General features: G+C 44.3%; 1 protein-coding gene and 1 non-coding gene across 2 annotated transcripts in view; both read right to left on the bottom strand.

The window, feature by feature from the left end:
* Positions 1–24,474, bottom strand: part of LOC126198607 (protein groucho) — a 755,742-nt gene that overhangs the window by 624,551 nt on the left and 106,717 nt on the right. The gene's annotated exons all lie outside the window — the stretch shown is intronic.
* Positions 24,139–24,222, bottom strand: Trnas-gga (transfer RNA serine (anticodon GGA)). Its single transcript is given in 2 exon segments — positions 24,139–24,173; positions 24,183–24,222. It is a non-coding gene; the product is annotated as a tRNA-Ser (tRNA).

The following is a 24,474-nucleotide window of genomic DNA, read 5'->3' as shown; positions in this document are numbered from 1 at the left end:
ATAAAATGCTTAGTAAATGTAATGTCAACAGGAATACTTACCAATGGCACAAATGCCGAAATTACCTTATCGTGTACCCAGTTAAAAAAGGAATAATCACAGAAATGCATTTTTTCTTTATTGTTATTGCGTCCCCCATGTCCAATATGGGGGGAAGGCGGGGGAGGGAGCTGTCAGCGATACAACATTTCACTCTTCAGTATACAATATACGATTGAAAAAACACAATTGCGATGATATTATTGTTTGAAGAAAGTACTGGAGCACTGGACAGTCACTTAACATCTGAAGAACTTGCTCTAGGTGAGAAGTATTGTGGGAGAAAAGAATATGTTCCATAGAGGTTGAGTAAAGAGATATGTATCTGTCATGTGGGGTAACAATGGAGATGATGGGTAGGAGGTGAAGCGGATATTGGGAATACAAGGTGGCGAGAGAGACACAGGGTTAGGAGTAGTATGGTGTGTGAGGAAGATTGTGGTACAAGAGGTAAGAGATAGGAGTGAATGGAGCCCTGATTAGTGTGGGCTAGCTGGGAAAGAGTTAAAGTAGGTAGGAGGGATAAATGTTAGTGCGGATCTCAGTGTCTGGGAGACGGCGCTGAGCTAGGATATGGAGTGTGTGTAGATGTAGGGGTGGAGAAATGTCTTTGTGAAGACGCAGCAGCGTACCACGGTGGTTATCAGAGGCGAGACAATGGGGTTACTGGAATGCAGTTTGTGCACAGTATAGCAGATACGTAGGTGTCTGATTTGGGCGAGGAGGGTTAGGGATATGATGAGATGGTAGAGGACCCTTGTGGGGCAAGGTAAATGAATGCAGAAAGCGAGACGGAGTGCACTGCGTACGACGATGTGGAGGGACGTAAGAGAACTTCGTTGGGGCGGAAAGCGGTGTCATCAACATACTGGAGGAGGTGGGTTGGTGGGGGTGGTTTGGGCATATCAGCAGTGTAAAGAGTGATAAAAGAGAAGAGAGGAGACGGAGGCTTAGAGCACTTATACAGTGGGATGGAAGGTACGGGAATTGGCATTGTTAACAGTGACAAAAGATGGGCGATTAGACAGGAAGGATGCAATAAGGCGAACATGATTTGCTCAACTCTTCCTATAAGCTTAAGTTAACTGTTTCTACAAGAAACTGCAATGCTACTCTGAAGGTAACCTGACTTCTGAAATAGGTGCGCAACTGAAATTACAAAGAAATTCCTAGCCCTAAACTGTATTTTCACTCACCTCGTGTCTTGATAAACATTTTTGCACGTTTCTTGAAAGCAGCGCACAGCATATAGCGGCAAAGCAATATTAAAAACCACGACTGAAAACTGCGTACCAAGAACTGCAATGTGTGTACGTACATAATAAACTGAACGAAAAGTATGTGTTTTAACTGATAAGAACTGACTTCTGACAAAATTCAAATGGAACACTATATTCAACAGTGATGCTTTAAACAACAAGTAACGGTCAAAATAGGTTTACGTAACACGACCTTAAGAAACAACTTTAAGCAAGAGAATCTCATCTTCTTATCAGAACAATTCACGTAACAGTCCTAGTATCTGAACTTCGTTACTACAATCTTAATAACACAAAACAATGCTACGCACTTCCGTGCTTACCACAATCTCTTAACATTCCAGAAAAACTCACGAATAATTTCGTTAGCTTCTTTCTCCACAAATGTATTCATACTCCAATTCCATTAATCTTATATCACACTTCTAAAGAACATTTCCTACCTGTTCGTCAAAATACGTCAGCCAATCAACACTGCTGAACTTAGAATGCGTGTAACTTTGCTACTGCTTTCAGGTAGAGGCGGTGCAGCAATGCAAAGATACTGGAGCAGTAGTCAAAGATTACTCAGTTACAAGGTTTTGCTCTCTGTGTGGGCTACGCATATCGATATTTACATAAGAGTTTACAGAATGACCAAAATAATATGCATTCCTCACAACTTTGAAGGATATAAGAAAGTGATGTATAGTCCAAGGATCAAATTAAGTCATTGAGGCTGGATCATATCTCTGGCGTTTTCATTATCTACAAACAAATAATCAGTAATTCAGGTGTCGCGTTAGATAACTCACGTGCAGATCTAGGAGAGCGGAACAGCGGTCAATATGTAGCCGGTAGTCCGCTCTCCTCCTCCCTCACCCCCACAGTCACAGGTGGGGTCCGCCTGTTCTTATGACAGTGTGACACCGAAATATATAGCGCGGATAACATTCTACAATGCGCAAACATCGGTGGCAAAATCCGACTAGCCGCACCACGCATGCTCTCCCCCCTCCCTCCCTCACACACACACACACACACACACACACACACACACACACACACACACCACACAGACAGACACACAGCAGTCGGACAGAGCGTACATTACTTGAAAATAGCTGTTGATGAACGCCGAACAAATCGCTAGCAACAGGTATAAATCACAGCGAGCGGACACACGTGCGCAGCAGCGCCGCGGTAATCAGCGGCCGGCGTGTGAATCACGGCGGCCGTCATTAATAGAGCAGCCAGAGGTGGGAAGCGCAGTGCAGCGCGCCATATCGGGGAGGCGAGGTGATAGGTGGCAGCGTGGCGCGCGTAGATTAGTGACAGCAACCCTACCGTGTACGCGACTCGCTAATGTGCGAACCAAAACGCGGAGGACCAACAGAACACGACAGCCGCATGTTGCAATAATATTACAGCCCGTTCTCTACACGTTTTCTCATTTTCGGAATGTTTACAATATTAAGACTACATCGAGTCCCTTTCATATCCTTTTCTTCTTCCTTGAGAAAATTGTTGGTTGGTTGGTTTGGGGAAGGAGACCAGACAGCGAGGTCATCGGTCTCATCGGATTATGGAAGGAAGGGGAAGGAAGTCGGCCGTGCCCTTTGAAAGGAACCATCCCGGCATTTGCCTGGAGCGATTTAGGGAAATCACGGAAAACCTAAATCAGGATGGCCGGACGCGGGATTGAACCGTCGTCCTCCCGAATGCGAGTCCAGTGTCTAACCACTGCGCCACCTCGCTCGGTGAGAAAATTGTGAAGACAGATGTAGTGTGATACCGAGTCACAGCCTCCATTTAATACAAGGGTTGGAACTTTAATAGAAGCAACATTTATTTATGACATACGAGGCGTGTTCAAAACGTTTAGGCAATTTTCGTTTTTAGTGCTCCGTACTTCAATTGGTAAAAACGGAACGCTTATAGGACGACTTTGTTGCTGCTGTCTGTCCGATTGTTTCAGTCTCTTTTTCTCAGCAATGGGTAGATGTATAAAGTTGGAACCTGTGTCACATATTAACGTCTATGGTCCCTCGGAGATGTGAAAAAGTGAAGTTTCTAAATCAGAGCAATTCATTAAAACCTATACGCCACTTCTCATTGACCTAGAATCGTCGAGAAGCTAAGTTTCACACTACAACGTAAGAAAAAAAAAAAAATACGAAACTTGTTAATCTGTAATTATATCACACAAAAAATTTTGTCATTTATTATCAGACTGTCCGTCTGTTAAGACCTCTTTTTTTTCTCAGGAACCCCCGTGTCATGTTGAAATTTATGTCACATACTACTTACGGTCTGTAGTCAGTTGGCGATATAATAATTCTAAGCATCTAAGTCGATGCAACCAAAAAGTATGGACACTCGCAAATTCACTCACCAGACGAGTTTATTTGCGGGCCATCTTCCGCAGCAATCGCAGAAACATTTGTTTTGTAAATAAAAAACGCCTTCTCTTGCTGCACTATATTTCAATTTCTGCCAGATGCGTTTCGCCTTTTTCACTTCAAGGTATCATCAGTGAGATCTAGAATAATACAGTTTTGTTTTGATATGTGTTATCTAACAAATTTTATAATCTACAAATAACACATATCAAAACAAAACTGTATTGTTCCAGATCCCACTGATGATGCTTTGAAGTGAAAAGAGGCGAAATGCGTCTGGGAGAAATAAAATACTTGTACAGTGCAGCAACAGAAGGCGGTTTTTTATTTACAATCCAAATATCACTTACCAAAACCTATAAGTTACTTCTCATTGGTCTAGGATCACGCAATTTGGGAAGAAAAAAGGTGTCAGAGTTCATGTAAAGGTGAAAATCCGAACTTGTTAATTTTTAATCATATCACACGAAAAAAATTTTGGTTTTTTGTTATCCGACTGTCTGTCTGTCCCTCCGTCTGTTAAGACTCGTTTCTCTCAGGAACTGTTACTTGTATCAAGTTGAAATTTGTATCACATACTGAAGTCTATAGTCCTTTTTTAGTGTAAAAACGTTAAGTTTCTAAGACTAAGGAATCAAAAGATACGGGAATCTATGTCACATATTTTGAAACTCGCGAACCCACACATTAAATCCTATAGGGCACGTCTCGTAAACGTAGAATCATGAAATTTGGCAGGAAGAAAGGTTTGAAGCTGGAAGTAAAGGGAAAACGTTATGGAAGTGTTAAATTGTAATTATATAACACGAAAAAATTTTTCCTTTCTCATTTGTTATCCGACTCTGAACTTTAAATTAAAACATACTCGAAAGCCATGTAATCAATGGATGTGCTGTCTACATACATATATAAATACGTACAGAACCCTCAGTGCGCGAGTCCTACTTGCACCTGGCCATTTTTTTTTTGAGATAATTTTCTTTATTTGTCTGCATTAATGTTATCTCCTTCAATGTAGTCCCGTTTAGATATTATACACTTGTGCCAGATCGTCTTTCAATCCCCAAAACACTCCGAAACTCGACCTTTGGGCTAGCACTTAGCTCTTTCAACGATGCACTTTTAAACCTCACCTAACCTTTTAAAACAACGGCCATTTAGGTTCTCTTTGTTCCTGGAAACAGAAAACAGTCACACAGGGTCATATCTGGCGACTGTGTTCCGGACAGGTTTACCAGCACAAAAACGAAAAATCGCGCGAGTCGGACTAATACAACCAGCTAAATTACGAAATTCCCGCCGGCCGTTGTGGCCGAGAGGTTCTAGGCGCTTCAGTCTGGAAGCGCACGACTGCTACGTCGCAGGTTCGAATCCTGCCTCGGACGTGGATGTGCGTGATGTCCTTAGGTTAGTTAGGTTTAAGTAGTTCTAAGTTATAGGGGACTGATGACCTCAGATGTTGTCCCATAGTGGTCAGAGCCATTTGAACCATTTGTACAAAATTCCCGATGCTTTTTGAACATACCTCGTATACAAAATAGACAAAAGTTTAATAAGTTTTTACTCCCCTTCAAAGCATTGTGTACAACCCGTTGTCAACCATGTGGAAATCGTCGGATTTAGTGGCGCCATGTGTGTTGGTACCTCTAATGGAGCATGACGGACGATGCCGTTGCAACACGGAAACACGTAGGGTTCGTGTGGTGCAGAGCTCCGTGCTCAACGACGTGCGGTGAACGGTAAAGTACGAAATACTAGCGCCTGCACCAGTACTTCACTCCGTCGTCAGATCTGATACAGATCGCCACTTTATAGAGCGGGCAAGCCTCCGAGAATCACATTCCGTGATGAGGCGTGAATCCAACAACTTATAGTCCACTCGCAGTTTCACTGTCCCCCAAGGACTTTCCGCACGAGTTCGTAATGTCGGCACATGAACAGCCGACCAGCATCGCAGTTTCCGAGGCGCTCCTTCGCAAGCGCTCGCTCGTGATAGCCTGCCCTTCCTCAACAAGTCGCTCGTGTCACTGTATTTTCATCATAATTGACACACAAGTCGCCGAAGTGGCATCAACTAAAAAGACTTGCAATACGGCGGCCGAACCCCGAAGGGATATCCCGGCCAATAAATGCCATACGATCATTTCATTTCATTTCCCCATTTGCAGCCTGTATCGTCACTCGAATGATTTCTCACTGGTCTCTGCTACACTTACACATTTTTCTTACTCCGTCACGCGCTCGCAACAGCACCTGGCAACATTCAGTCTCTCATTGGCGGCTAGTCATAACATTTAGCTCATCAGTGTATTTTCAGAAATATACACTGAGGCGAAAAAATCGTGGGATAGCATTATGCACGTATACAGATAGCGACAATATTGCTTACAAAAGGTATAAATGGCCTGTACACTGGCCGAGCTGTCATTTACACTCAGGTGATTCAGTGACTCGATATCCGACTTGATTACGACCGTCGGACAGGAATTAACATACTTCGAACGTGGAATGGTAGTTGGAACTACACGATTGGGATATTACATTTAGCAAATCATTAGGGAATTCAATAATCCCCCATCCATAGTATCAATAGTGTGCCGAGAAACCGCATTCCAGGCATTACCTCACATCATGGACAACGCAGTGGCCGACGGCCTTCACTTTCCGATCGAGAGCAGCGGCGTTTGCGTAGAGTTGTCACTACTGCGTGAAATAACCCTTGAAATCAAATGGACCATACGACGAACGTGTTCGTTAGGACATGCGACGATATTGGGCGTTAATGGGCTATGGCTGCACACGACAGAAGTGAGTGCCTTTGCTGACAACACGACATCGCCTGCAGCGTCTCTCCTGGACTCGTAATCATATCGGTTGGACGCCAGACGACTGGAAAACCGTGGGCTGGTCATATGAGTCCAGATTTCGGTCGCTAAGAACTGATCGCAAGATTCGAGTGTGGCCCACACCCCACGAAGGCATGGGCCTAAGTTGTCAACAAGGCACTGTGCAAGATGAAGGTGACTCCATAATGGTGTGCGTTGTTTTTACATCGAATTGACCGGGGCTTCCAGTTGTTCGGCTATTTGGAGATCATTTGTAGCCAAACAACGATGGCATTATTATGGATGATATTGCGCCATGTCACTGGGCCACAATCGTTCGCCAATGGTTTGAAGGACATTTTGGACAGTTCGCCCGGATGGTTTGACCACGCAGTTCGCCCGACATGAGTCCCATCGAAATTTTATCGGACCTACACTTTCGCCGTTATGGACGACTATAGAGACAGCATGGCTCAATGTTTCCGCAGGGGTTTCCAGCGGCTTTTTGAGTCCATGTCATCTCGAGCTGCTGCACTACGCCGGCCAAAATGATGTCAGACACGATATTAGGGGGTATCCTATGACGTTTGTCATCTCAGTGTGAAAGTACTGTGGCCGTTTAAACGCATCTTTTTAATGTTCTATTGAATAATGGATTGGTTCAATTTACAGAATACGAAAAATTTCAGGCGACGTTCAACTTCATATCCTTTCAAGTAAAATACTACCAGCGGAAAATTGCTTCTGTAAGAGCACGAAAAAGGCTAATGTGCTCCTGCTTTTAAAAGACTCCGACTGAAAAGTGGGGTACCAGATGCCTCATTCTATCTTCCACAGTATCTTTAAAAATCTTTCCCAAAAATTTTGGAACGCGAACATACTCGCGCTCTTTCTAACATGTAACTCACATCTCACTCCCACAAGCTGAGACTTTTACTCGCACAGACATCCACTTGTCCATCGCTGGTAAGTCGCTCACATTCATCCAGTTCCTCTTTCCCATTCTCATTCACCAAACTCATTGTCATTATCTCTTTGTCTCTCTCTAACTATCACTGACTCCTGTTTCACAGCCACATACGCCTTCGTTCTGTCCTACTACTACTCTTACTCTCTCTTATAGCTATCATCTCATTTATTCCTTCTCATTACTGTTGTCTCTTCGTACCTGTCACCATCTCAGCCTTCCTCGTTGACACTGTCTTAGACTGTCTCTCACTGTCACTAGCTCTCATCCACTGCCACTTTCTTCCTTATCTTTATTCCTCTCCCATTGGCATTGTCTCCTCCTCTCTTTTCCTGGCACTGTCAACTACGTTCCACTGCCACTGTTACACGGTCTTTCTCCCACACTGCCATTGTCTACTGCGCTCTTTCTATACCACAACCACTGTCTACTACAGGGTGTTTCAAAAATGACCGGTATATTTGAAACGGCAATAAAAACTAAACGAGCAGCGATAGAAATACACCGTTTGTTGCAATATGCTTGGGACAACAGTACATTTTCAGGCAGACAAACTTTCGAAATTACAGTAGTTACAATTTTCAACAACAGATGGCGCTGCGGTCTGGGAAACTCTATAGTACGATATTTTCCACATATCCACCATGCGTAGCAATAATATGGCGTAGTCTCTGAATGAAATTACCCGAAACCTTTGACAACGTGTCTGGCGGAATGGCTTCACATGCAGATGAGATGTACTGCTTCAGCTGTTCAATTGTTTCTGGATTCTGGCGGTACACCTGGTCTTTCAAGTGTCCCCACAGAAAGAAGTCACAGGGGTTCATGTCTGGCGAATAGGGAGGCCAATCCACGCCGCCTCCTGTATGTTTCGGATAGCCCAAAGCAATCACACGATCATCGAAATATTCATTCAGGAAATTAAAGACGACGGCCGTGCGATGTGGCCGGGCACCATCTTGCATAAACCACGAGGTGTTCGCAGTGTCGTCTAAGGCAGTTTGTACCGCCACAAATTCACGAAGAATGTCCAGATAGCGTGATGCAGTAATCGTTTCGGAGCTGAAAAATGGGCCAATGATTCCTTTGGAAGACATGGCGGCCCAGACCAGTACTTTTTGAGGATGCAGGGACGATGGGACTGCAACATGGGGCTTTTCGGTTCCCCATATGCGCCAGTTCTGTTTATTGACGAAGCCGTCCAGGTAAAAATACGCTTCGTCAGTAAACCAAATGCTGCCCACATGCATATCGCCGTCATCAATCCTGTGCACTATATCGTTAGCGAATGTCTCTCGTGCAGCAATGGTAGCGGCGCTGAGGGGTTGCCGCGTTTGAATTTTGTATGGATAGAGGTGTAAACTCTGGCGCATGAGACGATACGTGGACGTTGGCGTCATTTGGACCGCAGCTGCAACACGGCGAACAGAAACCCGAGGCCGCTGTTGGATCACCTGCTGCACTAGCTGCGCGTTGCCCTCTGTGGTTGCCGTACACGGTCGCCCTACCTTTCCAGCACGTTCATCCGTCACGTTCCCAGTCCGTTGAAATTTTTCAAACAGATCCTTTATTGTATCGCTTTTCGGTCCTTTGGTTACATTAAACCTCCGTTGAAAACTTCGTCTTGTTCAACAACACTGTATTCTAGGCGGTGGAATTCCAACACCGGAAAAATCCTCTGTTCTAAGGAATAAACCATGTTATCTACAGCACACCTGCACGTTGTGAGCAGCACACGCTTACAGCAGAAAGACGACGTACAGAATGGCGCACCCACAGACTGCGTTGTCTTCTATATCTTTCACATCACTTGCAGCGCCATCTGTTGTTGACAATTGTAACTACTGTAATTTCGAAAGTTTGTCCGCCTGAAAATGTACTGTTGTCCCAAGCATATTGCAACAAACGGTGTATTTCTATCGCTGCTCGTTTAGTTTTTATTGCCGTTTCAAATATACCGGTCATTTTTGAAACACCCTGTATCTTCCAGTATTTATTAGTTTTCCTTCTCTCTCAGCATGTTCTCTAAGCACAAATATGTTCGCATGCCAAAATTTTTGGGAAAATTTTTAAAGGTGATGAGGAAGTGTTGTGTACATAGTTCCGCGTAGTCAGCGCGTACACAACTTTCCCACTAGAGCGCGCCCCGCTAAGCACAATAGCGCAGGCGCAGCGCTCGTCCGTCTCCGCACTACGAGATGGCGCTGCCTTAGAGACGGACCAAATTCCGCCGATCCGCGTATTAATATGTAACGCAGCCAATGAGATTGCTGCTACCGTAGAACCTATTCTCCTCGCGGATCACACTCGCGCAGTGATACCTGAACGCGCGAGGTATTATAACGAGTGTACAGACGTCCGATTAGTCAGTCTGCAGTTGTCTGTACCAGTCTATAGTCAAGTTTCAGTCTGCGCCTAATAAGATTACCATATTCCTGTACATAGCCATGAAGATAAATGTATAGACACTTTGTCAAGTATCAGAGATATGTGAGAATAAGATTAACGTACGAGTACCATGACCAAAGGAACTTCAGATTGTAAACAGCATCCAGAATCAAGTTACGTAATATCTATGCTTTTTATTATTTTAATAAATTTGTGTGAAAATCAATCAAGTTCTGTTTGTAGTTGGTCACCGTCAATCTGCTACTCTAAGCGTGCAAGTGGCATTTCTATCGTCTGACCTAACGGCAGAAGATAAACACGCCACGATAAGACCACGAGACATATTGCTGACACTCGCCTACTTCGTTAGAGCGACAAGTCAAATAATCTGATGGTGTGTGTACCGAAGGTCTTACAGTACGCACACCACAGGAAGATAAAATGAGGCAACTGGTGCCCCACTTTTCACTCAGAGTCTTTTAAAAATAGGAGCACATTAAACTTTTTGTGCCCGTTTTAGGAGCATTTTTCCGCTGGTACCCTTCTTTTCCGTACTACAGCAGGGCGTGTCACTCATTTGAGAAGAACTTTATGGTGCAGTAAAATTTTGATAGTGTACTTATGCAAAATCGGAATAACGCAAAACTAACTTTACATCTCAGATCGGATCTTACGTGTAAAATTTTTTTTGCATGTTCTTCAGTTCGACAACATGTGGTTCCCAGTACACTGATAACACAGACACATTACAGTTTGTTTCTCCGTGTTACGTCACTTTATAAACTACGTTTTCGCATCACACCATATTTTCCCTGTACATTTTGGCTAACTTGGAATCTTTGTAACTCGGTAACAGATTGAGGTATCAAGAAAACATTTTCAAGGTTGTTCGAGATCGGGATCTTAGGAATATATCGTAAAAATTAGTCATTTGCTGTGCGTGCCCGTTTGCGAATCCGTAGCTCGGTTTTGGTACCCAAAAACCATGTTTTTAGAGTTTTCTCGTGAACCCCCCCCCCCCCCCCCCAAGAACTAAATGGTGTTTCTATAAGCCCCTTTAAAGTACACCACAGAGCACAAATAACGCAAAAAGAACAACATTTGCCCAAGCTGGAAGAAGTGCATAATAGTCAAACTTTGACGCTATACTATTGGATAGTTACAGTAAAACGATCCTCGTGTTGGGTATACAATGTATCTCTATTCCAAGCTCTATCTACAGCACTTGACCGTACCTTTCAATCACCAATATAACGCGACCTATGAGCTCCGGAAAAATCCCGTTTTTATGCGGGGCGGTTTGGAACATACTAGGTAGTGTATCGGTATCGTACCAATTAGTTATGAATGCAGTTTTACAATAATGCTATTATTCTAGACATTACATTTTTTATTTTCAACCCATTTGATAAGCTTATTTTCCTAATATTACTGACTCAAAACCCTTGATTTACATTTCACTATGGCCTCGTTACATGCGAATTTTGTATTCTACAGAACCATATTTGTTCAAACTTTGAAGCGTAATGGGAACGAAGACAGTCGAGCTTTGCTCCAACCTTCTGGTTTCTGGTCTATTTCTATTTGGAACTCTAATGACGCAGCAGTAGACTGACGGCGACGTTGATTCGACGGATGCCTTGGAGCAGTACGAACACGAGAGAACAAACCGAGGGGCCGTTTACGACTCTTGCGCGCTGCTTTTATTGCTACAGATGTGATCAAAATTTTTATCATAAAAATACTAATTTTCCTTTAAAGTAATTTCCTCCGGACGCTCGCAACGTATAACTTTTAGTGCCTCAGCCGCAAGAAAATACCAATAAAATGCGCTTTACTGCTTGTCCTTTATACGGGATATTATTTGCAGCCAAGTAACAGTCTTTCTCTGGCATCCCGTAGTTCGCTGGACGGAGAGGACTAAAATAAAACGAAAGAAGTTCTTAGTTTGTGATAAGATTTGTATCAGTAGGCCCGGGCAGTTACACTACTGCTTCTAATTTCTGCCGACAGTATTGATCTTGTGACACTGTATTTCCCATGTTGCTTTCGTATATACGTGTATAAGGTGTTTTATAATTGCAATGATAGGCTTCTAGGGGTTGTGGAGGGGAGCTAGAAGATAAAGTTTTGATGAGGAAACCATTTTCAGAATGTAGTGTTGGGATGTAAAATAAATTTCAAAATCGGATCACTTTCAGATCTACCGCTTCACGCTAAGCACACAGTGGAGCCAACGAGCTCTGACATGTGAGATGCTCCACGTAGCGAGTCCGCTGATCGTTGCACAAGGCTTGTCTGCCACGCATCCTTTCATACAGGGTGACAGTTATTGAACTACATGAAATAAAATCGTCATAACTTCTGAACGGTTTGGATTAGGACGTTCAAACTGCACGGTTGGCCGCGCAGCATGATGGCGATTAGTATGCGTATGTGCATAAGAAGCTCACTTTTTGCAGCACGGTGTAGCCGCACGGTCTTGGGCGCCTTGTCATGGTCCCCAAGCATAGGTGCTTACTTGCATTGATCCTCTGTGCCTTCCAGACGAGGTCACCTGGGGACTGCCTTCAGACCTGGACCCTTACGCCAACTGTTGCAGGGTATTTGCTTTCAGACGTTTCACGCAGTACATGACAACGGCCACTGTTCGATGGAGCATAAATCGTAATTCATCTTTAATGGCCACCTGTCGCCACTCCGTGCAATTCCGGCTGCGTTATTTGCGTGCAAGTGCGAGCCCTCGTCGCCAATGAAAAGCAGTCAGGACGGGTGCATGAAATAGGTGCCTGCTACGGAGGCCCTGGACGGTCGTTGAGGAGATACTGTCGGTAGCCCCTTGTTTCATCTCCACGTCTATTTGCCCGTACACATCTCTGTGCCGTCGTTCACGAATTCCATCTAAGGCCCATGCAGCACAACTATTGACTCGGCGCCTGTTTTGGATACTGAAACTTTGCCATGCGCGGTATACCTTTACCATGTTGGCAGGCGAACAGTTTACAAACTTTGCCGTTTCAGAAATGCTTCCACCCGCGGCCCGAAAATCGTGATCATGCCCTTTTGGACGTCAGGTAAATCGCTTCGTTTCTGCAGTACAACATCGACTGAATTGTTTTCTGCGTCCCCTGGCACGCTTTATATACCCTCCAACGCTAGAGTCTGCAGGTCGCGGTCTAGTGGCTAGCGTTGCTGCCTCCGGATCACGGCGTTCAGGGTTCGATTACCGGCCGGGTCGGTGATTTTCTCTGCCCGCGCAGTGGGTGTTGTGATGATTTCATCATCATTCGGGAAAGTGGCGAGGCTAGACAGTGCAAAGATTGGGAATTTGTACGGGCGCTGATGACCACGCAGTTGAGCGCCCGACAAACCAAATGTCATCATTCAGTGCTACTGCTGCTATCTGCATTCTGTCAGTGGTTATTGTACAGTGACATCGAACAGAGGCGGTGATCACATTAACGTGACTGGACCATGTTGACCGTACATAACCGAAATCTGCAGATGACAATAACCCAAATTTGAATACATTCACTGGAACGACTGTGCGCGTATTTCCGTACTACTTAATTTGTTTCTCTCTTCTTAAGTAAACGTACGGCGTATTAAATCGCAAGACTTAGTCCTGTAATATTACCTGTTGATCAGTGTCTTCATATTTTTCAACACGTTATACTCCTCTTACAATGATATAAGTATACCCAGACCTCTGTGGTACTGTCCAATGGAAAGGAATTCTTCCTTCTTTCAAATATTTTTCTGTAATACTGTTGCTGCTACTCATACATACGCGTAAAAATAGAACAAACAGTGCAATACTGAATTCTCGATGTTTAAGTAAATCGTTAACAGCTCTGTACCGAAGTCACCAGACTGTCTCGGCTCGATGTTGAGATCACGCGAAGTTGTATGCGCTAAACTGCGACTTTCCGATATCAATGATTTCTGTGAATGATACCTTTCGATAAATTCGAATTTTAATTGCGAGTTGTCAACGTTTATAATCGCAGTTCACGATTTCATTACTTGTAATGGTTCAAATGGCTCTGAGCACTATGGGACTCAACATCTGAGGTCATCAGTCCCCTAGAACTTAGAACTACTTAAACCTAACTAACCTAAGGACATCACACACATCCATGCCCGAGGCAGGATTCGAACCTGCGACCGTAGCAGTCACGCGCATTACTTGTACCTTCCGCATTTTTGCCAAAGTTAAAATGTGACTTCTGCGACTTATCACTGTAGACGTTACACTGTGGTTAGCGGCAAGTAGCAACCAACGCGCCCTGTAAAGTGTGCAAATTGAGTATTTCAACAATGTGTCACTGAAGTCATTTAAAGGGATAGTAAGTAAAGCTGAGACAGACTGCGAGTGAATAATGAAAATTCCATTCTTCCCTTGTTAAAGCCTTCTCAATTCTTAAATTTTCTGCCAGGTCATTATTGATAAAGATATGGTTATGTATTTGACGTCGGGAATAGTTTAAGGGCGATACTTCAAGATATGCGCAAAACTTTACCTGTGTCTTGCAGTGTTGAACAAAATGCTTAAGTTACGCAATGGGCACCTGATTGCATTTTTAGTAGTTTATGTACGTTCACGGGACCCGTGCGAAACTTTCGCAAGTTTATAGCTTTAAGCAATGACAATGTTTTGGCACAAGTGTAGTCGCTGGGATAAGTGTAGTTGTAGGAATGAAGAAAAATCATTAAAAATGAAGCGAGCGACGTGAAATGATAATCACGAATGAATGATACATCATTGTATATACATTCCGATGTGTCCAAAAATGTGTTTTGCATTCGGAATGTTTGTCCCGGCTTGAACGACGGGCAGAGATCGGGGACTGCCAGGAGGGCCACATAACCGATAACTTTAACTCGACAGACATTTTCAGTTACAGTGAGTACGTGAGGTTGTAGTAGCAATAGGCAAATCAAAATTCAAGCCGATAATGGCAAATATGTTTGTCGTTTCGGAAAGTGTATTCATTTAGAAAAGTCAACTTGTACGACGGGCAGAGACAATGGACTACCCCAGTGGTCGTGGTTATTATCTATGACAATGCTGTATACAAATTATCCAGTTGATAAGTATTTTAAAACAAATTAAATGGTATGTGCAGCAAGATGATATGAAAAGTGAGTCTCTTATCCGTGATTAATAAGTTAGCTTCGTAAAATATAGGTATGAAGCTGGGCATCGATGATGCCATTTTGCCTGTGATAGTAAAAATTTCTTTAATGTTAAAATTTTCCGCAGACAGTAAGCTTTAGCGCAAAATCGGTATGCAGTGTCAGAAGCCGTTGAAGAAATCTTTATAATCGTATCTCATTCACTCCTTTACGACCACTCTGTGTTGAGAAAAAGCGATGTTGGCTTGATAAATAATATATATATATATGACACACGTGTATAATACACTCCGAAACATTCGTCGGAGCATTCTCCATTTTGTAATATACATTTCCTGAAATTACATAGAAATTGTAGCTTTTATGATGAAAAGTGCGTTATGTGTGTTTAAATATCGCGCTACACTATAAGTTGATCGGTCCCAGCGTCACCACAGCCAAGTTTTCACGTGGGGGGCGCAGGGCCTGTTAATGTCCAGCAACGCACCCTAGCTCACTGGTCGACAAATTGCGGCCCGCGGTTCTCAGCCGTATTTTATAATAATATGCAACTAACAACCAAATCCAAAAACTTCAACTGAAGTCTACAGCCTCTTAAGAGTGTACTTTTCCTGTTGAGTAACACAAAAGAATATTTAGAGACAAACCAAACCAAAACACAGTGATCAGTGGACGTCAGGTGTTAAGTCGAATTGTGTTTGTCAAACACCAAAAATCGGACGTCCTGGGTACACAAGCCAACCAAGTACAGCTCCAGAACGGCACACACACATTAATGAGATCACAAGTCGGCAGTGCAGTGATTCACAAATAAAAAGGAGCGGAATGCATACGACAATGGCTTTTCATATAGTTGCATTAGATGAGCCACCACCGAAGAAAGTAATATTTTGGCATGTGCTTAATTGTAATCGATGTTGGTAAATTCGGCCTTGAGCTGAGTAAAGTTCGCCGCTTAGCTCAGAGGTAGAGGGTAAGTATCATTGCCAATGCGGGGTTAGAGGATCTGAGCGAGGAATGTTTTATTGTTTGTCTTCCAGTACTGACAATTCACGGACGAGCGCCACTCGTACCGATCAATTGCCACGGTGTAACTTTTGACATGTGAGTAAGACTTGATCGTGAATTACAGTGACGCTCATCTTCAAATACGGTACATACCGCAGGAATATGAAATTAAATTAAACAAGGAAGGAAGATTAGGAATCAACGTCCCCTTGACATCGAGTTCGTTAGGGATGGAGCACAAGCTCGGAATGTTCCAACGATGGAGAAAGAAATCGGTCGTGCCCGTTCAAAGGAACGATCCCGGCATTTGCCCGGAGCGACTGAGGGAAATTACGGAAAATCTACAGCTGGATGTCTGGGCGCGGATCTGAAGTGTCTCCTCCTGAATGCATGTCCATGGAGCTAACTACTGCGCCGCGTCACTGGGTGAAATTAAATGACAGCTGTTGCAACACAACGCAATAAGTAGAGGAAAAATGACATTCAAAACATTTCGTAAACATGTGTGACCGTTCATATGAATGCATGGTGTCTGTTCTTTCGATATGTCCGAAGAGACCTTCAGTCCAGATGCACAAGTACGTCCGACCTCCTGAGGAAACGCAAAGTAGCAACCATTGAGGACATGGATGGGGAGTGTAGAGAGGTGACGCGGGGTAGGAATGTGGGTCGGCTGAGAGGCGTGCCGATATAGTCCGCGCAATTGCGACACACACGGTGTGTGGGTAGTGCAGCTGCCTACTAATGAGGGGATCCCTTGTTTGAATCCAGGTCCGGCACACATATTCACTCGTTGACGCTGGTTATATATTCGCCCCTGCTTATACAGATAACGAAATATTTCGTCAGGCAATTGCAGTGTCACACTTTGGGGACGTCGAGAATGGCAGCAATATGAAACGAACAACAGTCGACTTTCAACAACCAGTATCTGGTGGCCGGCGGTCGACAGGGGGCTCAGAAAATACTAATTTATGTAGGTTACCAATTAACAATAATATCGTTACATATGCGGACCCTCAAGGTTAGTTTTGGCTCTTGAGAAAAAAAAGTTTGGCGACCACTACTATAACCAAATGTATCAGTGTTGCTGCCTGGTAAAACATCAAGCGCAAAATTTTTCCCACAAAAAATTGGCTTCTTGTTTCATTTCCTCGATGATGCATAGCGTCAGTTAGGACGCTCCGAGAACGAACTACGAACGTCGTTCAACACATAGCACACAGCGCTGAATGTTAAATGCCATTCAAATTGCTACTTGTGACTTATAATTGTTTCTGAAGTCGCAGCCAGAAACTGTAAAATTGCTATTGTGAAAACTGCGCCTTCTCACTCGTTGTGATTTGGAACTGATATGTGGTTTCTTGCCCACCACTAGCCTGCAATCGCTCCAGAGATACGAGGGGTGTTCAATAAGTAAAGCAACAAAAATGGTTCAAATGGCTCTAAGCACTATGGGACTTAACATCTGAGTCATCAGTCCCCTAAACTTAGAACTAATTAAACCTAACTAACCTAAGGACATCACACACCTCCATGTCCGAGGCAGGATTCGAACCTGCGACCGTAGCAGCCGCGTGGTTCCGGACTGAAGCGCCTAGAACCGCTCGACTACAGCGGCCGGCCAAAGTAAAGAAACACATTTCTGCCTCGGCCAGTTTCGGTTGATAATAAATAAAAAAATAAATAAAAAAAAAAAGAGTTCGTCACAGGTGATCGTGGAATATTTCCGCTAATATCATGAAGTTCCGATAGATGGCGGCGCTATACGTAGCCTTCAAAATGGCGTGTGTACATAAACCTGGCGTGAACAAAAGCACGATGAGTCGTTGGACGAGGCGTCTGTCATCATTGCAACAAGGTCCCGCAAAACTCTCCGATCACCCGCACGCCGGCCGGCCGCACATACGTAGCTGTGACCTCTGTAGTGTTGGAACGTGCGGATACACTAATTCCAGGTGATCGACAGATCAGAATCAAAGACCCGGTCAACTATCAAGTGTATTGTGCTATCCCGGGAAAATTGAAGAAACGATTTCAGCGAGTACGCCGCCACAAAAATGCTAACAAACTTCTTCTTCCTCATGACAATGCAAGGCCTCACATACGAGAGAGATGAGAGAAGCTCACAAAACTGTTCTTCCTCATCTACCCTTATAGCCCGGGTCTCGCACCTTCCGGCTTCCATCTGTTTGGTCCAATGAAGGACGCACTCCACAGGAAGCAGTAAATGGATGACGTGTAAGTTATTGAAGCAGCAAGACGTTGGTTCAGACGTTGACCAGTAGAGTGGTACCAAGCGATCAAAGCCCTCCTGGTAATGTGGCGTAAGGTCGTTGCACTGAACGGACGTTATGTTAAAAAACAGGGTCTTGTAGCCCAAAGAGTGGAGGATAATACGGTGTATTGCAATCCTCAATAAAACCAACGTACTTTCAAAAAAAAATTGCATTACTTATTGAACGCCCCTCGTACATGTGCCCTGCGCGACTGCAGAGCGGTACACTGGGCCGCGGCCCGCAAATGCCAGCGCGGCGAGGAGTGGTGGCCGGGTGAAAGGCCGGCAGGAAACGCGGCGCTGACATTTGCGTCGCTATGGCCGCAGTCCGCGGCGAGAAGCGGCGCCAACCGCAAACAGCGCGCCGCGCCGCCAGCTGTTCGCCCTCACAATGAGTCCGGCAGCGCCCGCAGCCCAAATGCCACCAACCGACCACATTCGCGTTCAAAGTTGCTCCATTGTCCACCGACTTTGCTCTGAAGGTACTCTACGCCGGTCTCAAATCATCCTACAGACAAAACCAACTACTTTCAAACTTGGTCAGCTCCGGCATCTTTCGCACATCTGCATCTGGTCAGCGCAGGCCATCGTACGGTAAGGTGCAAGGCACATATCGATGGTAAGCAAAAAAAACCTCCTAACTCCATTTTGTTAATTTTTCCGGGTGGAGCAAAAACGATGTCTTAAAAATTAATATAGTGATAGTGATAAAGTTGCTACATTTTTAACTATCTAGTAGGGGCCTGTTTATTGAAAGATTAGAGAAATCCACACACCGCCAAATCTCTTTGATAAAGGAGTTTGTGTTTGCTGGGATTACGTGGTTTTCACAGACAGATGGAGCTACGAAGTTTTCATTGCCTACTATCCATATTACAGCATTTCAAAAAAGAAACGAGCGGGGGCCGTGAAACGAAAACCGCTGAAGGGACCAAAATGTGTGGTCTCTATAACAGCGCTAAGGCTGCACACTTCGCCGCTAGAGGGACACGGGCCCACACTCACATGACGACACGGCGAGCACGTGCAAGTGTCGAACGTCCACTGAACTCAAAAAGTTCTCAAAATGGATATATGAAAATTGCACGCAGTGAACTTTGCACCCAACTAGAAACCTGTGAAATTTGCACCCAGTTTACCCACTCACCACGTCACGGCCTACCACCTGCAACACGGATTCTCGCTCGCTCCCTCCCTCCCTCCAACCGCAGTGAGGTGCTGCAAAACCCTGACCGAGCTGCGTTGACGCCGCCATGCAAATACCAACGTGAGCAAAATATCCTACTGCCGCAAGAAGAGCAAGAGTGCCACCAATTGTCGACATAACGATCACGATATTCTCTCTTACATATGCGTATGACACTGGTTCCACTTGTTTGAACGCTTATATCCTGCTTGCCTTTTTTATGATGCATATTTACATCTACATCTGCATGAATACTCTGCAGTGCCTGGCGGATGCACTTTCAAGCTATTTCTCTGCCGTTGCACTCTCGAATAGCGCGCGGGAAAGGCGACCCTGTTTTCTCTTATTTTATTATAATGATCGTTTTCGCAACGAAACATTTTCATAACAGGTGGAGAAACTTAGAGATCGAAATTCCCGACAACAAAGAATGCCTTTCTTTTATGATTGCCACCCCAACTCGTGTGTCACATCCATGACTCTCTCCCCTGTTTCGCGATAATACAATACGAGCTACCATTTTTTGGACTTTTTCGATGTCCTCCATCAATCCTATGTGATGCGGATCCCATACCGCTAAGCAATATTATAGCAGAGGACGGATTACTCCCATTTCGTTTCTTTACTATTGGTGAGATCTGAGCAAATTCCCCGACTTGTGATACGGATTTTTCGTCGAATGAGCGGTTATATACCATGGCAGTACACACTGAAAGGCATCTAATTCGCCTACAGTGTGGATCGGAAGACTTGCCTTTATTAAGTAATTTGAGTTGCTTCGCTACACCGATGATATCTATTCCTAAGTTAATCATGTTGGCAGCAGTCCTTGGTTCGAATTCTGGACTATTTACTTCGCATTCTTTGATGAAGGTATTCCGGAAAACCTGATTTAGTAATTCCCTTGCAGTGGCACTGTCATCGGTAACATTAACATGCGTGCTATGTCACAATATAAAAAATCGATATACTTTTGTCACTTTGAAATTTTTTTATTCTTTCGTACGTATGTTATGACGTTACGTACAGTAAGTTGTGATGAATACTCTGTTCTTTTAGCATAGAATTTTACACTGATCGTTTATCTTCTAGCTAGTAATATCGACAATGATATGCGGAATTATCCAGGAGTATTGTTCCCACATATTTCTCGCACAACTACAAAGAGAAATGATACAAATTTTAGTGTTGGTGGTGTTGAGGAACAGCTGAAAGCGACGAAATTTAACAAAACTTCAGCACCCGGTGGAATCTATATCAGATTTTATATGAGATTTCCGTCTGAGTTAGCCCGCTTTTAACCATAATCTGTCACAGATCCCTCGGGGAAAAAAAAAAAAAAAACGGTGCCCAGGGGTTGGAAGAAAGCACAGGTCAAACTCATACACAAGCAATGTATCAGAAGTGAATCATAAAACTAACGTCCAACATCCTTGACATCCATTTGCTGTATGTTCTTCGAACATATCCTGATCTCAAATGTTATGCGCCATCTCCTCCGTGTCAAACAGCATGGATTCCGAACACATCCGATCCTGTGAAACCCAATTCGCAGTTTTTTCACCTGACTTCCTGATTGTTGATGTTGTGTAGTAATGACCTTGCGGACAATATTTTAGTAATCTCATGCTTTTCGCTGATGATACGGTTATCTACAACGAGGCGACAAAGGTCATGGGATACCTCCTAATGTCGTGCCGTAGTGCAGTGGCTCGACGTGGCACGGACTCAAAAAGTCGATGGACGTCCCCTGCAGAAATATTGAGCCATGTTGTCTCTATAGGGTCCATAATGGCGAAAGTGCTGCCGATGCAGCATTTTGTGCACGAACTGACCTCTCGATTACGTCCCGTAAATGCCCGATGGGATTAACGTCGAGCGATCTGAGTGTCCAAATTATTCGTCTGAATTGTCCAGAATGTGTTTCAAACCAATCGTGAAGAATTGTGGACCAGTGACACGGCGCATTGTAATCCATAAACGTTCCATCTTTCTTTGGGAACATGAAGTCCATGAATAGCTACAAATGGTTCCTAAATAGCCGAACATAACCACTGCCCGTCAATGATCGGTTCAATTGGACCAGAGAATTCAGTCCATTCCATGTAAACACAGCCCACACCATTATGGAGGCACCACCAGCTTGCACTGTGCCTTGTTGATAACTTGGGTCCATGACTTGTGGGATCTGCGCAACACTCGAATCCTACCATGAGTTCTGAACTCGTGACTCATCAGACCAGGCCACACTTTTCCAGTCCTCTAGGGTCCAACAGATACGGTCACGAGTCCAGAAGAGACGCTGCAGGCGTTGACGTGCTGTTAGCAAAGGTACTCGCGTTGGTCGTCTGCTGCCAAATTTCACCGCATAGTCGTAACGGATACGTTCGTCGTATGTTTCACACTGATTTCTGTGGTTGTTTCATGCACTGCTGCTTGTCTGTTGGTACAGACAAATCTACACAAGCGCCGCTGCTCTCGGTCGTTAAGTGAAGGCCCCCGACTACCGCGTTGTACGTTGTGCTAGATAATTCCTGAAATTTGGTACTTTCGGCACACTCTCGCCACTGTGGTTCTCGGAATACTGAATTCCGTAACGATTTCCGAAACAGCATGTCCCGTTCAAAGTCTGTTAATTCCTGTCGTGCTGCCATAATCACCTCGGAAACCTTTTCATACGAATAACCTGAGTAAAAACAACAGCTCCGCCAACGCATTGCCATGTACGCGATACTACCGCCATCTGTATATGTGAAATATCTCTACCTCGATTTTCGTCACCTTAGTGTATAATGAGGTACTGTCTGAAAAAAAAAAAAACCTGCACACATATTCAGGCAGATAATGATAAGATTCCAAAGTGATGAAAAGGCTGAAAACGTGATTTAAATGTTCAGAAATGTAAAATAGTACTCTTCACAAAACGAAAACTACGTGGTGTCTTATGACCACAATACCAACAAGTCAACTCGTACGAACACCTTGGTGTAACACTTCTCAGGTGAATGAAATGGAATGATCACATATGCTCAGTCGTAGGTAAAGCAGGGGTAGACTTCGGTTCGTTGTTAGGATACTAGGGAAATGCAATCAGTGTACGAAGGAGACAGTGCAGAAAACACCCGTGCTTGGGTGTGTGGAATCCTCGCCAATTCAGGGGATATATGGCGAAAAAGAGAAAGGCAGTACTAATGGTCACAGGTTCGTTCGACCAGTGGGCGACGGTGGCGGAGACGTTGATGAAACTGAACTGGAACACGCGTGATGGTGGGTGCCAACTATCTCGAGAAAGACTAGTTATTAAGTCTCAAAAACCGGCTTTAAATGATGAATCAATGAATGTACAACTGGTTAGTATCGGTCCCGTGGGGATAACGAGGAGAGTGTAAACTAATTACAGCGCCCACTGAGGCGTTTAAGCAATCTTTTTTTTTCCCCCCACTCCATACGCGAATGGAACGGGAAGAAACGATGATAACTGGTACTGTGGGAAGTACCCTCTCCCATACACCTATACACGATGGACCAGACCCACCGACAAAATTTCAGGGTTTGTTCAAAATGGCTCTGAGCACTAAGGGACTTAACATCTGAGGTCATCAGTCGCCTAGAACTTAGAACTAATTAAACCCAACTAACCTAAGGACATCACACACACCCATACCCGAGACAGGATTCGAACCTGCGACCGTAGCGTTCACGCGTTCCCGACTGTAACGCCTAGAACCGCTCGGCCACCCCGACCGGCCCAGGGTTTGTTTAGAGATATTTTTTCTGAGTATTTTGGTATAAAGACATGTCGTCTCCGATGGCGCATGACATAACGGGCTTTGTTACTATAATTATCTTTGTTTCTGTGAAAATACTTTCACAAGAGTGACGAAGGCTGTAATAAAAATCACCAGAGCGTAATAACACGAAAGGATGAGGTTATTCGTGGACGCCTATTTAAAGATGCAAAACTGCTGTTACCGGGTCGCCATCACTGCGGAAACAGCTGGGCATATCGTAGTCATGCCGTTTCTCCACTGTGTTCAGGGAACCGATAGACAAGCTACATATCGGCCGACTCTTTCATGAGTAAACCTATCCATCTACGTCTACATCTACGTGATTACTCTGCTATTCACAATAAAGTGCCTGGCAGAAGGTTCAATGAATCACCTTCAAGCTGTCTCTCTACCATTACACTCTCGAACGGCACGGGGGAAAAACGAGCACTTACATTTTTCTGTGCGAGCCCTGATTTCTCGTATTTTATCGTGATGATCATTTCTCCTTGTGTAGTTGTGTGGCAACAGAATGTTTTTGCAATCGGAGGAGAAAACTGGTGATTGAAATTTCATGAGAAGATCCCGTCGCAACGAAAAACGCCGTTGAATGTCACTGTTAACGTACCAACACTGCTGGAAAAACCAACCCGAGATTGGAGCAGTGCACTACTGAGTGCAGGCTTGAGCACCAAGAGTAAAGTGTGCCTTACTTTTGTCTGTAGTAAGCACCATGAGTGAATGGAATAAGTTTGTCTCCAAAGAAGACTCACAGCGCATAATGTCAAAATGGTTCAAATGGCTCTGAGCACTATGGGACTTAACTTCTAAGGTCACCAGTCCCCTAGAACTTAGAACTACTTAAACCTAACTAACCTAAGGACATCACACACATCCATGCCCGAGGCAGGATTCGAACCTGCGACCGTAGCGGTCGCGCGGTTCCAGGCTGTAGCGCCTAGAACCGCTCGGCCACCCAGGCCGGCCGCATAATGTCAGCAATGTCACTGTTATGCAGACATTTTCAATGAAATACCGGTACAAGGGGTAAGAGAACAAGCGAAAGGTGCTGCTCTGTAACGAACCACTGCAGACCACCCTCATACCAAATTAGTCGGGAAATATCCCTGGACAATATGCGAAATTTTGTCGGTGAAGTTCTGGTTCACCCTGCATGCATGCAAATTGGCCTTTTCGTTAGTATGACAACGCATCTTATGCCCATTACATGTAC

This window comes from Schistocerca nitens, chromosome 8, assembly GCF_023898315.1.
Source record: "Schistocerca nitens isolate TAMUIC-IGC-003100 chromosome 8, iqSchNite1.1, whole genome shotgun sequence".
Taxonomy (NCBI): domain Eukaryota; kingdom Metazoa; phylum Arthropoda; class Insecta; order Orthoptera; family Acrididae; genus Schistocerca; species Schistocerca nitens.
The sequence above is the reverse complement of the archived record's forward strand: the minus strand, read 5'-3'. Positions and strand labels throughout refer to the sequence as shown.